Source organism: Rosa chinensis, chromosome 1 (assembly GCF_002994745.2).
Source record: "Rosa chinensis cultivar Old Blush chromosome 1, RchiOBHm-V2, whole genome shotgun sequence".
Lineage (NCBI taxonomy): Eukaryota > Viridiplantae > Streptophyta > Magnoliopsida > Rosales > Rosaceae > Rosa > Rosa chinensis.
The window spans coordinates 65,260,492-65,276,279 of NC_037088.1; positions in this window are offsets into that span (position 1 = coordinate 65,260,492).

Genomic DNA, 15,788 nt, shown 5'->3' on the forward strand with positions numbered 1-15,788 from the left:
TTTAAAGGTCGTCGCACACAGATACCGATATTCAAAAGAATCATTGTTTTGACCAGTCTGTACAACACAAAAGTACCGCCTCCCTAAATGAACCAAATTTTGAGTTCTAAGCCCTATTAGCAGGCACGGCGGATGATACATGTCCATTAATATCAAAGACAATGGGGTGCCCAGAAAATGTCGACGTTTGGCAATATCACCGTCCTCATCTGAATCCCACCAGAAAGAGAATACTAGAACCAAATTTAGACTACGTGCCAAGGCATAGATAGTATTATCCACAACCACAGCCCTCCCGTAAAAAGGATAATAATAAGGATTCTTGGGACTAATTTTAACCTTGTGCCATGTTCTGCTACGAATATGAAAAGCCGCCGCTTCATATCCCTTCTTATTTTTCATGGACAATAGTATATACCCATAACAAACGGCATAGCCGGTCATCACGGTGTGTGCCTGATGCAGAGAATAATCTGGAAAAGGAGGCAAGGACTCCCATGAATCACTGGATGGATCATATCGCTCGAATGATGGTTCTTGAATCTTAGGAAAGCACATTGGTTCTGCAAGATAGTACAGCATTCCATATGCCGATATGACAAGACAATACTGCTTTGACGTTTTGGGTGGAGAAACCTTGTGCAGTTCTAAGTCTGAGCTCAATGTGTCGAAGAAAAATGCGTGCTTGGGTGTGACAGGCTTGAGATAAGGCCATGGGATTTGATTTACCATAATATATAACCTCGAGAAGCTGCCAAATCTAGCACCATCAATTAAACAGATCCCCCCCATCTTCCAACTCTCATCAAAGAACTTCAATACTGGTTCGAGGATTGGTAGAGTTGAAGGGTCAGTGTCAAGTCCGCCCACAGATTTACCACGCTCGAGTTGCTGGAGTTGGTCAAGTTTGATTTCGTATATACCACCAGTGTAGGAATCATACAGATCAAACTCCACCATAAAAAATACGGATTTGGCTTCCCGATTCTTCTCTATCATCTCCATATTTCAGGTTAATTGAGCTCGAGATCGATTAGAAAGGATAGAAAGGAGAGAGAGATTTGGGTCTGGGATAATAGGGGCTTGAGATGGCTATATATAGAGTTTTACGACTCTCTTATTAGAGATTGGGATCTCCAAGTTATATATCGGATCCTCTTCCTAATAAATCTAGGATCCTCTTCCTAATTGATCTAGGGATTCTTTCCTAAAAAATCTTGGGAATCTAATGATCTGAAAGACCAAACACTCCAAAACTTCCCACTGAAAATTCTAATGATATAATGAATATCATGCAAAACCCTAATTGTTCTTTGGACTGCATCAAGGACGGAAATCAACAAAGGAAGACCAAACAAATCGATAGCAACACAGTTCCAATACTATACCAGAACAACAGTACAAGAGCACAACACCAACAATACTTCGATCGATCTAGAATTCCATTCAAATTTTCAATTACAGTTAATAAGACTGCCAGGGAACCAAGTGATGATCAAAACCCGAATCGGCCGGAATCGGAGAATTTTCCGCGAACCCGAGAACCTTTTGGGCTTCGTCCTGCCGCCGCCGTTGCTCTCTTGGAGAAAGGAGGACCGGGCTCCGCTTCACGCCGCAGCCGCCGAGAGGAAGAGAATCCGACTAGTTCGGCGTCCAGCGTAGCCGGAAATTGGAGCTATCATCGGATCGAGTCGCCGGAACTACACTAGGCTCCGTCCGAGGTCGGAGGTGTGGTAGAGAGGTGCAACTGGACAGAAAGGAGAAGGTCAAATTGAAGGGAGAGCAAGTCGAATTGGAGAAATCTGAAGTTGAATTAGAGAGGGATGAAGTCGAATTAGAGAGGAGAAGAGATCAGAGAGGAGGAAGATTCACAGTGGAAGAAGAAGAGGTAAAAAGGACAGAGAGAGAGAGGAAAAAAAAAAATTGGTCAATGAGGCTAAAATAGTTTATTGTAGCATTCTAGGGGCCGGAATGGCATGAGATCTCGATCAGTTTAACTAGGTAATTATAACAAGTAATGTTCCCAGAGTCAGATAGGAGGAGAACAATACTATCATATTTTCCAACATGCTCCCTGATATGTAGCCGGTAATGTGAATTTGATCAGCTGAAGTGTGTGTTGAGAATAAGTTTCTTTTGTTTTATGTACACAACTAATGAAACCAGACTTCACCACCTAAAACCTTAGAAAGGAAGGGGGATTTAGGATTCTAGGATTAAGATTCTAAGGAGTTCAGTATTAAGATTCTAGTATTTTCGCACTCTGAAGAGTTCGTAAGCCTTGTCAATAATTTGGATATTCAGTATATGCATGCTATATCTATTATTCAACTCTTCACTTTGGAAAGCCAAATTAACACCTAGAGTACTCTTCAAGCTTAGCTAGCTTTCAGTTTTTAGGTCATAATATATAGATCATCTTTGCAAAATTTCAGCCAAATTGATGATCGTTTAGACATTCAAAACTGCAATTTAGAATAATGAGCACGAACGGTTCCGGTTCAATAGATTATTGGCTGAAATTTTGTAGAGATGATCTATACATTAGGATCTAAAACTGAACGGTTAAGATGTGAAAATATGATCGGAAAGTGGGTAAAAATAGGAAATCTGTACCTTTTTGCTTAGGTGCGGATATCCGCGCCTGAGCAAGGTTTTATATATATATATATATATATATATATATATATAGAGAGAGAGAGAGAGAGAGAGAGAGAGAGAGAGAGAGAGAGAGAGAGAGAGAGAGAGAGAGAGAGAGAGAGAGAGAGAGAGAGAGAGAGAGAGAGAGAGAGAGAGAGAGAGAGAGAGAGAGAGAGAGGATCAGAAGCAGACGTCCGCAGCTGATCCAAAAGTGCGGACGTTGCTCACGGAGGGTCGGAATGGTAACGATGGCGGCTCTGGTTCTGTCCTCGGAGACCAAGGACACCCCAGATGTGATCGAAGTTGAAATTGGTTTGCCGGTGGACTTCTCAGTGACGAGTTCGAAGTCAAAATTGATTTGCTCAGAGTTTCTGTTGAACTTCCGACACAGACCTCCGACTTAATTCACGTTGGCCCTCAACTTGATGATGATCACGTCCGGGGTGTCCCTATGCTCAGTGGACAGAACCAAAGCCGCCATTGCCGTCACCCCGAGTCTCCGTGAGTAGCGTCCGCACTTTTTGCATAAGTTATGCATGTCCGCCTGTGATCCGACATATATATATATATATATATATATATATATATATATGCTTGCTCTTAATTAAGGAAAGGCATTGCGTGCCATTTTTACCATACTAGAGACCTTTGGAAAGGGAACCTTTCACTTAAATGTATCATTGTATCTTTTTGTGCTTTTTCTAGGCCATCAGTGTTGCAAATATGTATATCGAGAAAAATTTACTTTTAGTGTCCATACTTTGGTGTCAAGATCAATTTAATACCTCAATTATTTTTATCAATAGCAAAATAGTCTTTTATTACTAACTAATTAAAAAAGAACTCTCTCTCTCTTCTTCCTCTTCTCACTTAAACCAACCTGCTCTGTTTTGCCAATAGAATACTTGGATTGGCTGGGTCTGAGAACTCACCTGTGTCTTCAAATTGCTTCTCACCTTTGACCCCACCTCGTCCTCTTCACCTAAAATCCCAAACCCGATCTGCCTCCCGGCTTGATCTTTCACCCCAAGATGGTCCAAACTCTATCAAAAACACTTGAATCAGGCGAGTCTCTGGCCAGGGGATTCGAGAGAGATGAGAAACATTCCAGAAATTTTTGACCCATTTATGGTGATCCCCAATCTGGTTCCGCAAGATGAAAAAAAAAAAAAAACAATACCCAAGAAAACCCATATCCTAATCACTGAACTTTTCATATTAAAACTCAAATCTTTCATCTTTTGGGATTAAACAACCTTTTTCCCACTTTGTAAGCTGTAAAGTTGCAAGATTGCATTTTTACTTAATTTTCATTTAGCTTTTCTACTTAGCATCCTGTATCCAGGGCAGTCCCAATATAAGATGCGGCCTAAGTCAAAACTTAAATAAACCCTCCTATTTTTAAATGGGAGCCTCAAATTTTAATTTTTACTCATTGTGTGTCACACCCTTTAGCGAAAATGCCCAAACAACAAAGAGAGAGAAAAAAAAAAAAAACTTTGTTACTCAAATCTAAATTACTTTAGCTGGTACAAAATGCTATAGAGTAAATATGTCCCATCAAAAAGTTAAAAATTTAGGCCTATTAAACTGACAACCAACCTATTATATAGAAACTTTGTAGTATTACTAGTATGTAAGGATAAAGACCTAAAGATAAAGGCTCATACGTTGGTTAAAGATTCTATTAATAAGCTTGTTGACTGATTTGGGTCTAATACATTTTCGTCACGTTATTTTACTTTTCATCTTTGAATTAATGGACTTTTGAAAAAAAAAAAATGCCTGGTCCAGGTGTTGCCTTACCCACGGGCCGGCTCTGCCTGTGTCAGATAGTTGGGAAATAAGCTGAAGTGCTGAACCCGTTTTACGTATGTGGCTGTGCTTGGATTTTTGGCAATGACGGGTTGGTTGAGAAAGGAAATCTGGCTCATGCCATGGTTATAAAGAAGGCTTATGTGGCGATTACATTTGTGTGCAATTCGTTGGTTAACATGTATCTAAAGTCAGGGATGGATAGTGAGGCTAGAGCTGTTTTTGATACTATGGCAAGTAGAGATGAGGTTACATGGAATAGCTTGATTGCAGGTTATGTGACGAATGGGCTTGAGTTGGAAGCTTTTGAACTATCTAGTTGCCCAGGAGATTCTGCGAGGCTCCCTTTTTTTTTTTCAACAGTATAGTGCAAAAGATGCAGGAAAGACTGGCATTAAAACTTGTAGAGGAGTACATTAACCCTGTCAGCTTCTAAAACATAATAATATCGACACACCAAGTACTCTGAACAAAACAACACAAATAATAAACTAAAAAAATTCCAGGCCTATAAGAGGAAATTGTGGTTGTCTGCTCTCTAACAATCAATTGTCTACATTATATCCATTTGAGTGAGAACTTTGGCAGTTGTTCACGTCTTCATTCTTCAAGCAAGAAGTAAAACAGAGAAACCTAAGGATATTTGCATGCGATATCATCTAAAAGGAAGGTAGAAAACTCAAGTCTTGGGTAAAATGCCCGAGGCCAAAATAGAGTAATACCACTTAGTTTCTGATCAATCATCAATTTGTAAATGAATGACACGATTTCTCGAGCCTTAACTTATCACAGCAACCCTGAGTTCATTGAATCACATCTTTGACAGATGCTTCAAGTATCATCACATCTTCAAGTGGCCTGTATTTTAAAGGAAGGCATGTAGATTAATTAAAGTTCTGAACATACCAAGCTAATAAATCCTCCTAAAATATACTATATAATTGCAACCATAGAAAAGAAGTACATCGTGTACTATTAATGCCAAAGTTTACAAATCTATAGACAGCTTCTATCTGCATATATATAGGATGCATGGTGCAGGAAGGTTTTGGAAAGCCATGTGAAATGTGCCATATAGCTTCACACCTTCACCCCTTGTCTTTCTTTCTTTTTTGGTACCTTAATTAGCAGATTTGCCTAACCATACATGATTACCTTAATGCAATTTGTCTTGCCATCTAAAGAAATTTTATGCTAATGCTCAGATGATTAACACATTGACTACGTACATTGGTAAGGAGACTCCAACTAATGGCAATGTTAAACGTTCAATTGCAGTACTACTTTAATCTGCAATCTGCATAAGCCCTACCTTACCTTTGTATTTCTCAAGTCCTCCTCTTTCTGTCTCGTTCATGACAATTGCAAGTGAATGGACGCAAACACAGACGATGAAAGTCATGAAATTAATCCATCATTTTCTCCCATTCATAGCAACATCAATTGCAAACTAAACCAAACAGTATAAAGTAAGAACTCAACCAAATAGTGACATAAAAAGTGAAAGAGCTAGAATGTATCGGGATTCAGTAGCCAACAACAATATAAAAAATGTTGCCATATCAGTTATATCATGATCCTTGCAAATGTTCTAGCATTGTAAGGATAGATAATGAATATCGATCATAATCTACTTCAGCCTCTAAATCCTATTCAAGGAGGCTATAGATGTCCATCATAATTCAAGCATTTTCATCGAGATGATTGTACCATTATGACATGCAACAATGGTTTGTATGTTCAGAGGCAGAATCATGAAACCTTTTAAAAGAAGCGACTAAGCTCTCCTAGCAAAACACCAATGCTTTCGAAATCAATACACATACTGTGTCCCACTGGAAACAAAGAACTATGAAGCAATTAAACCACATTTAAACAATTTCACCAACACAGTGGTAAACTGATTTTTGTACCTGAATTTCTGGCCCTTCTTAGGATTCAAAGGCAGCCGTATTTTATCAAAAAAAAAAAAAAAACAGAGAGAGAGACAGCCTAGTATAACTTCTGGTAGACAAAATAGGAGTTTTAACATATCCCATTTCATTGGATGATTTCTTTCCTCTTATAAAGTTCTCAACTTTTTATTATATACTTCTTTTATTTTATATTTCAGCTTTCTAATCTCTTTTTTACGTAACAACAACCATAGATTTCATCATATGGTGTAGTTCATTTAGAAGCTACCTCCTTCTGTCCTCCGGAATACGAACTCATATTTTTCCCAATTTAATTATATTGACTGCATTAAAACCTTTTTTTTTTTTGAATGAAATTCAACATTTCTCATTAATAGTCTTACGCTAGAGCAGTACATTACATACATTTCCACTATCTTGAAAAAACAGAGGGCAAATAAGAAAACGTGGTATATAAAACTAGTACCACTCATTAACGAACACTCATGCTCAATTATTAAAAGCAAGCTTATATACTATGAAAGTAAAAACATAGGAAATAGACCGAGTTCCAAAAAAAAAAATAAAGTAACTCTAAATTTTGTCCTTGCCCTTGACACTAGGGCTAGGAGGTTTAGTTAGGAAAGCTAAACAAGTTTCCTGTGCATCAGCAACCTTCTTCTGTTTTGGGGGGTTCTTGTTCTTTGCTCCAAGAGGTCTTCCACGCTTCTTCTTTGTTTTAGCAGTACCAACCACCTTAGACTTAGGTATCAGAATGCTTCCCAGAGCTTCAATCAAACCAAGTGATCGAGCATTAAATTTGGAGCTAAACTCCGGCATCTTCAACTTTTTTGTTGGAGCCTCAGCGCTGCCCGCTTGAGTGAACAACTCAGGCAGAAGCACCTCAAGCTTCTTGGGGGATTGCATTAAAACCATTATATCAAGTACAAAACATAGAAATGCATAAAAGAATAAATATACTGTGAGGGGATTTACTTGGTAAAAGTTCGGTGGAAAAAAAAAATTAGTAAAAGTTCAGATGGTTTTTTTTTTTAATTTTGAACAGATATATGAGAAGAGATGTTTTATTCAAGATATATGAAAAGAATTAAAAAGTCCCCTACTTTTTTGGAGTTAGGGTTGGAGAGTTTTAGGGTTTGCTGTAGTCTGGGTTGGATAGTGCCGCCGTTTCTGCATAACATGGGCTTCTCCGCCGTGCATGTGGGGTTTCCTCCGTCTTGTGCAGAGGGTATGGTTGGTGTTTGAGGGAGTGTTGGTACGAATGGAGGAGGTAGTGGACGATTTTAGTCGTCGTCTACCTATTCAGGATGATGACGATCTGGAGGTAATAACAGTGGACGATCCGAAATCGCAAATGGCTGAGCGGTTTTGGCTCGTGGGGAAGGTGCTGACAACAAAGAAGGTCAACGTCGAATCTTTCAGACGCATCATACGCAAGATCTGGTTGACGAAGGAGGAATTTTCGATCTTGGAGTGGGAAAGTTCAGAGAGGTTTGTCTTCTCCTTCAAGTCTGAAGAAGATAGGTCTAGGGTGCTGCAAGGAAGCCCTTGGTCTTTTGATAACTCCTTACTGGTGTTGGTTCCTACATATGGGATGATGGATCCGGGGTTGTTCCTCTAGACAATCAGGAGTTATGGATTAGGGTTAAGGGGCTGCCCCCGGCAATGCCGACGGATAAAATGGGACGGAAGATTGGGAGTAGCATTGGCAGATTTTTAAAGATTGATCCGAATGTGTTTGGGGATGGGAGTAGGAGTTTCCTACGGATGACAGTGGAACTCCAGCTCTCGAGTCCACTACGAAAAGGTTTGCGAATGCAGTTGGATCCGCGGGACACACAACTTAGTAAGGTTATGTTTGAATATGAACATCTACCTCACTTCTGTCTCTTTTGCGGACTATTGGATCATGTGGGTAACAATTGTCAGGCACGGTTAGAAGGTAAGCTCATGGAGGAAAAATATGGAAGGTGGAAGACTTTATCGAAGGATGTCTATTCCATTGACTTGTAGGGCCAGTTACAAGGAAGATCCTTTGGTTTAACTCCAAGTCAAAAACCGTGGTCCATGAGAGCCCCTGAGCCTAGATTGACTGGAGTAGTACGGGAGCGTGATGAGTTTTCTGAATTGGAGGTTCGAGTTTTGGAGGGGGAGGTTGATAAAGTGGGCATGTCGGTTCAAAGTCCTCTACTGAAACATCGTCGACTTAATTGGGAGCAACTTACGAATGTGGTGTTAATGTCTGCATCAGAAACTGGTTTGGCTTGTAATGGGGATGCGGAGAAGGGAAAGGCACAAGTGAATGCGACTGATTCATTGCAGTTGTTCAATGTACCAGTTACTAGTTGCGAGTTTGTAGCGGAACGCTCCCCTAAAATGGCAAGTACTGGAAAGAAACAGCAGGGGAGCGGTAATAGTCAGGCAGTGGGAACTCAGAGTTCCTTCCCAATGAAGAAAGGACGTGGAAAGGGGAAGAAGAATCTGGATGCAGGAGATGTTCCTAAGGGAGGTATGCAGAAGGGGAGTTCTCATCCGGTTAAAGGTCAGAATAGCAAGGGTTTTGTTCTTCCGTGCTCCCCAAGTAAGAAGATTATATTTGGTTCTCCAAATAAACATATGAAGAAGAAGATGGGAGGTGCAGCGAGCGCAAGTCCCGTGTCGGGGACTAAAGTGGTGGGATCCGAGATGCGGACCCACTACGAACAATGAGTCTTATCAGTTGGAATGTGAGCGGGCTTGGGAACCCGACCACATTCAATGCTCTTACGAAACTTTTAAGGGCTCAAGATCCCGACTTTGTGTTCCTTATGGAGACAAAGAAGAAGAAGAAGATGATGGAAAGATTATGTAGTAAGCTGGGGTATGCTAACTGTAGAGTAGTGGAACGAACAAGGAAACAAGGAGGTGGTTTGGTTTTCTTTTGGAGGGATACTATGAGTGTGAAGGTGATTGATGCAACATCTGGTTTCATTGATGTGACGGTGTTAATTGATGGCAAACAGGTGAGACTTACTGGGTTCTACGGGAGCCCGAAAACTGGGGAGAGACATCATTCTTGGGAAGCACTTCGACGTCTGTCCCAGTTGTATCCTCATGTTGCATGGTTTGTGTTCGGAGACTTTAATGAGATACGTCACTTTGAAGAGAAAAATGGAGACAAACTAAGACCGTTCTCTCAAATGGACAGCTTCAGGCTATTGATGATTGCTTCTTACAGGAAATGGAATTCACGGGTTCCATGTTCACCTGGAGTAATGGTACGGTTCATGAAAGGCTAGATAGGGGTTTCATGAATAATGAAGCTTTCGCTGTTTTCCCAAGAGCTCACGAATTTCATTTAGAGGTTGGAGCTAGTGATCATTTTCCGTTAGTCCTTGATATTATAGGACCTGGTCTTCCAAAGAAATCTGGGGGTAGGCGACGTTTTCTATTTGAGAGTTTTTGGGTTAAGGAAGAAAGATGTGGTGAAATTGTAAAGGAAATGTGGGAGGATCAAGCGATGGTGGCCAGTAATCTAATGGCTAAATTTAATAAGTGTGCGGAGGAGTTATCTAGGTGGAATAAAGCGGTAATCAGGCATGTACCTAGGAAAATTGCTGCACTAAAAGCCTCCCTTCAGCAGTTTCCGATTGGTGTGCAGAGTGACAATGATCGACATCAGCGTATGGTGATTAGAACAGAGATTGAGAAGTACGCTGAGATGGAAGAAGATTTGTGGAAGCAAAAATCTAGGATAGATTGGTTACAGGAGGGTGTCAAAAATACCAAGTTTTTCCATGCTTATGCAAAGGGGTGGGGTAAGCAAAACAAGGTGCAAGGAGTGGAGGATGAGAAGGGTATTTGGTGTGAGGAACTACACGTAGTACAAGCTGCCTTTATTTCTTTCTTCACGAAGCTGTATACCACGGAGGGATATGGTAACCTTGACTTGGTACTTGATAAAATTCCACGTCGTCTGTCTAATGAGATGAATACTAAATTGCTGGAAAAGTTTGAAAGATGGGAGATTGAGGTTTCCTTGAAAGATATGGCAGCACAAAAGTCACCACGGCCTGATGGGTTGCCGACATTATTTTTCAAGAATTATTGGCACATTGTTGGCAACTCTGTTTGTGATTTTTGTTTAGAGGTGTTAAATGATGGCAAGGATATTGGTGAGTTTAATCATACATTAATCTCTCTTATTCCGAAGTGCTCAAACCCCAAGCATGTGACTGAATTTAGACCCATTAGTCTTTGTTCCATCGTTTACAAGCTCATCTCCAAGACAATAGCTAACAGATTAAAGAGGTTTCTCCCAGATGTTATTTCTTGTACTCAGAGTGCTTTTGTTCCCGGTAGAAATATACAAGATAATGTAATTGCAGCGTTTGAGACAGTCCATTCCATAAGAACACAGAAGAACACGGTATCACCCAAAATGGTACTTAAATTGGATATCAGTAAAGCGTATGACATGGTTGAGTGGAGCTTTTTGAGAGAGGTGATGTTGAAGCTAGGTTTTGTGCAGGAGTGGGTGAATTTGATCATGAAATGTGTTACTTCTGTATCCTTCTCAATACTATGGAAAGGTCAACCTGTGGGGTTCTTCAAGCCATCTAGAGGAATCCGGCAAGGGGATCCATTATCTCCATATTTATTTCTATTCGTATCGGAAGGATTATCTGGGCTTCTTCTGCAACATACATATGATATGGCTCTCATTAACGGAGTCAGAGTGACTCCTAGCGCACCATCGATTTCTCATCTGCTTTTTGCATACGATAGTTTGTTATTTACTAACGCAACGATGCAGGACTGCGTTACTTTGAAGCAATGCCTTCTCCTTTATGAGAATGCAACAGGTCAACGAATTAATTTCCAAAAGTCTGCTCTCTCTCTCTTGGACCCAATGTCGCTGAAGATGTGAAGAATGAAGTAACAGAAATTCTCGATGTACCTGTAGTTGAATTTCATGAGAAGTACTTGGGATTACCGACAACCATTGGGAGAAATAAAAAAAATGTCTTTAAGAAGTTGAATGATAGGTTGGATTTTCATCTACAAGGGTGGCAAGGGGAGTTTCTCTCAAAAGCGGGTAAGCTTGTGCTAATTAAAGCAGTGGCTCAAGCTATTCCCACTTATTCTATGAGTGTTTTCCAATTGCCAGTGGGAATTTGTAGGAAATTCCAATCCAAGGTTAGTAAATTTTGGTGGGGGAAAGGAGGGGATTCGAGAGGCATCCATTGGTGTAGCTGGGATAAGTTGTGTAGAAGAAAGGAGGAAGGAGGACTAGGATTCCGGGATTTATAGGCGTTTAACCAAGCTATGTTGGCAAAGACGATTTGGCGGATTTACTGGGGGAAGCAATCCTTGGTTAGTACTCTACTCCAAGCCAAGTATTTTCCAGATACATGTTTCTTGAACGGGACATTGGGACGTACTCCGTCTGCAATTTGGAGGGGTCTGCTTTGGGGTAAACAGGTGATTGATAGGGGGACAAGGTGGAGGATTGGTGATGGAAAGAGGGTGTGTATAATTTCTGACCGATGGATGCCTTATCCGATTCACTTTAAAGTGGTTAGCCCGGTCTCGCTTTCGGGGGAGCCAAAGGTAGAGTCTCTATTCACAGGTTCTGGAGCATGGAATGTCCCTTTGATTAAAGCTACTTTCTTGCACTATGAAGCTGATATGATTCTGAGTATGCCACTTGGTTTAAGGACTACTCTAGACAAGTTGGAATGGCATTACACCAAAAATGGAGTATATAGCGTGAAGTCTGGATACTGGGTTGCAAAAGATATGCATGATTGTAAAGGGGGAGCTGAGCCTAGTTCGAGCTCAAATAGAGTGAAGGAAGTGTTGGAGAGAATTTGGAGCATCAATACACAAAATAAAGTGCGAGTATTTATGTGGAGAGCAATGCAAAGTTTCTTGCCATGCGCGGAAAATTTGAAAAGAAGGAAGATTCTGGAAGATTCTTTCTGTTGGCAGTGTGGTCACCCTGTGGAGTCGGTCTTGCATGTATTATGGGAGTGTCCAAAAGCAAAAAAGACATGGAAGAAGACTTTTCTATGTGGGGTATGCAAAGTGTGGCAAGAACCTACCTTTATGGATTTTGTACTCCATGTTCTTTCAACTGCAGTAGGCAACGAGTTTGATTATTTTTGTTCTATAGCTTGGTGGCTTTGGCGAAATAGAAATCTTTCTCGACATGGAGAAAAGACAATGGACCCTACTGAGATTACTAGCTTAGCTGGTGAGTGGCAAAATTATGGTGTGCATATCAGGGATTCAAATAAAGCTGGAAATGTAACAGGTCTCCAAAATCGAGCGGTTTGGACAGCTCCAAGAGAAGGGTCTCTGAAGATGAATTTTGACGGGGCTTGTTATGTGAAAAATGGAGTATGTGTGCGCGTGGTGTTCAGGGATCATCAAGGGTTGTTAAAAGGGGCTTTAGCTGTTCCACAAGTGGGCAATATTCCTCCCAGGTCAGTAGAAGCCTTAGCACTATTACATGGACTTCGCTTTGCGATCCACGTTGGATTCTTAAACCTGGAGGTTGAAGGTGATGCTCTTTCAGTCATCAACACTCTACATGATAGTTCTGATGATCTAAGTTTTGAAGGTCATATTATTGATGAAGTTAAGTTTTTAGTTAAGTCTTTTCCCATTCGTAGTTGCCACTTTGTGAAGCGGAAAGGTAACAAGGTTGCCCACCGGCTTGCAAAAGAGGCGTTAAATGTTAGTCAACCTTTGCTTTGTTTGGAGTCGGGGCCTTCTTGGTTCCATCAGTCTGTCAGTATGGATTTCCATTGCGAAGTCTAGTTGGATCACTATTCGGGTAATAGTCACCATGTCGGTGTACTTTTGACGAGTATTGTTCCACAAATCATTGTAATATTTCATTATTAATGAAGTTCTTTTTGATAAAAAAAAAAAAAAGATATATGGAAAGAGTTCAGACACTTTGAAATGACTTATCAAAGACTTTTTTTTTTAATTTTTTTTTATAACAAATTACCATTTACTACACTTTCATTCAATTTTTCACCATGCCTAAAGTCTAAAATCTCCATTCTTGCGGGAGCGGCCATAAGGCCTGAAGTGGTCTCTCTATGTCCATGCGGTACTTTTTTTAATTTTTAATTTTTCTGTTAGATAAGATTTGATGAAAACACCCCTGTTGTGTTGGGAAAATTAATAGAATGGAAATAATAACTCAAACCACAATAGGATAATATGCAAAGAAATAAAGAGAGTAATGGAAAGAGAACACCAGATATAACGTGGTTCGGCAAGGTGCCTACGTCCACGGGGCAGCAACAACAAGAACTTCCACTATGATAAGGTGGGTACAAGAAATACACAACTTCAAGAATACTACTTGAAGGAAACTCTTTCTCTCACACTTGTTTTGCTACCTAACAACTACAACACTCTCAACTTAGAGCGGACACTCTTCACTCTCTATTTGGATGAAGATGAGATTGGATTGGATGATTAGAATGAGCAAATGACCTCTCCTTATATAGGCTAAGGAGGAACCCTCTAGATGTCTTCATTAATGCTCCATTCAACTCTTCCAATGAATACTCCTTCATGAATCTTCCATATTCATGAATCCTTCAAGAAACTTGCATAGGAATGCGTAGAGACAATAACTATCTCTATGGGAGAACCCAAAAGTCACATGGTCTAGAATATTCAACAATCTCCCCCTCTAGACCATGGGTACCATGACTTCTCAATGGAAGTCCATCCCAGCAGCCTTAATGCAAAACTCCAGCTTCTGCTTGGGAACAACTTTAGTCAGCATATCTGAAATATTCTTGTTGGTGTGAATTTTTCTCAACTGGAAAAACTTCTTTGACACTGCATCTCGAATCCAATGATAACGATGATCAATGTGCTTAGTGCGGGGGTGATACACTGAATTTTTGCTCAAGTGAATAGCACTCTGACTATCACAATGCACCACATAATTTTCTTGCTTCACACCCAACTCTTGAACGAACCTTTGCAGCCATAACATTTCCTTGCCTGCTTCATTTGCTGCTATGTACTCAGATTCTGTGGTGGATAAGGCAACACACTTCTGTAACTTGGACTGCCATGACACAGCTCCCCCAGAAAATGTAAATAAGTATCCAGAAGTGGACTTTCTATTATCAAGGTCTCCTGCCAAATCCGCATCTGTGAAACCTTCCAAGATCTGTCCTGATCCACCAAAACACAAACACAACTTTGAGGTGCCCCTCAAATATTTAAGTATCCACTTAACAGCTTCCCAATGCTCTCTGCCAGGGTTAGAAAGATATCTACTAACAACACCAACTGCATGTGCAATATCTGGGCGAGTGCATACCATGGCATACATAAGACTACCAACAGCTGATGAATAAGGGATACTTGTCATCTTGTCCTTCTCCACTTGTGTAGTTGGGCATAATAATCTGCTTAACTTGAAATGATTGCCTAGAGGTGAGCTTACTGGCTTAGCTTCTTTCATGTTGAACCTTTCAAGCACCCGTTCAACATACCTCTCCTGTGACAGCCATAATTTCTTCGCCTTCCTGTCACGAGCAATCTCCATGCCCAAAATTTGCTTAGCTGGCCCTAAGTCTTTCATATCAAATGACTTTGATAAATCTGCTTTCATCTTGCGAATCATAGAAACATCTTGGCCCACTATCAACATATCATCAACATAGAGCAACAAAATTATGAAGTTACCTCCAGTAAACAGTTGAATATACACACATGGATCTGCATCAGTTCTCTTGTACCCATGACCCATCATGAATGAGTCAAATTTCTTGTACCATTGCCTTGGTGCTTGCTTAAGACTGTATAAACTTTTCTTCAACTTGCAAACCATGTTCTCCTTTCCCTCAACTTCGAAACCTTTCGGTTGCTCCATGTATATTTCTTCTTCCAAATCACCATGAAGAAATGCCGTTTTCACATCTAATTTCTCTATCTCAAGATCCATGCTAGCTGCCATGCCCAAAATAACTCTAATAGAAGTCATCTTGACAACTGGTGAGAAGATCTCGTCAAAATCTACTCCTTCCTTCTGCCCAAAACCTTTCACAACCAAGCGAGCCTTGAACTTTGTCAACTGTTCATTCTCGTCTCTCTTCAACTTGAACACCCATTTATTTTTGAGTGCTTTTCTACCTTTAGGAAGCTCCACCAACTCATAGGTGCCATTCTTCAATAAGGACTCCATCTCATACTTCATTGCCAACATCCACTTATCACTGTCTGCATGAGTCTTTGCCTCCTCAAAGCATTCAGGCTCTCCATCATTTGTCAACAGAATGTATCTGGAATATGGATCATCTCCATCACTAGTGACCAAAATATACTGTGAAGAAGGATACTTGGTACTTGGCTTTGGCATTCTGTTGGATCTTCGTACTGGTACTTGGG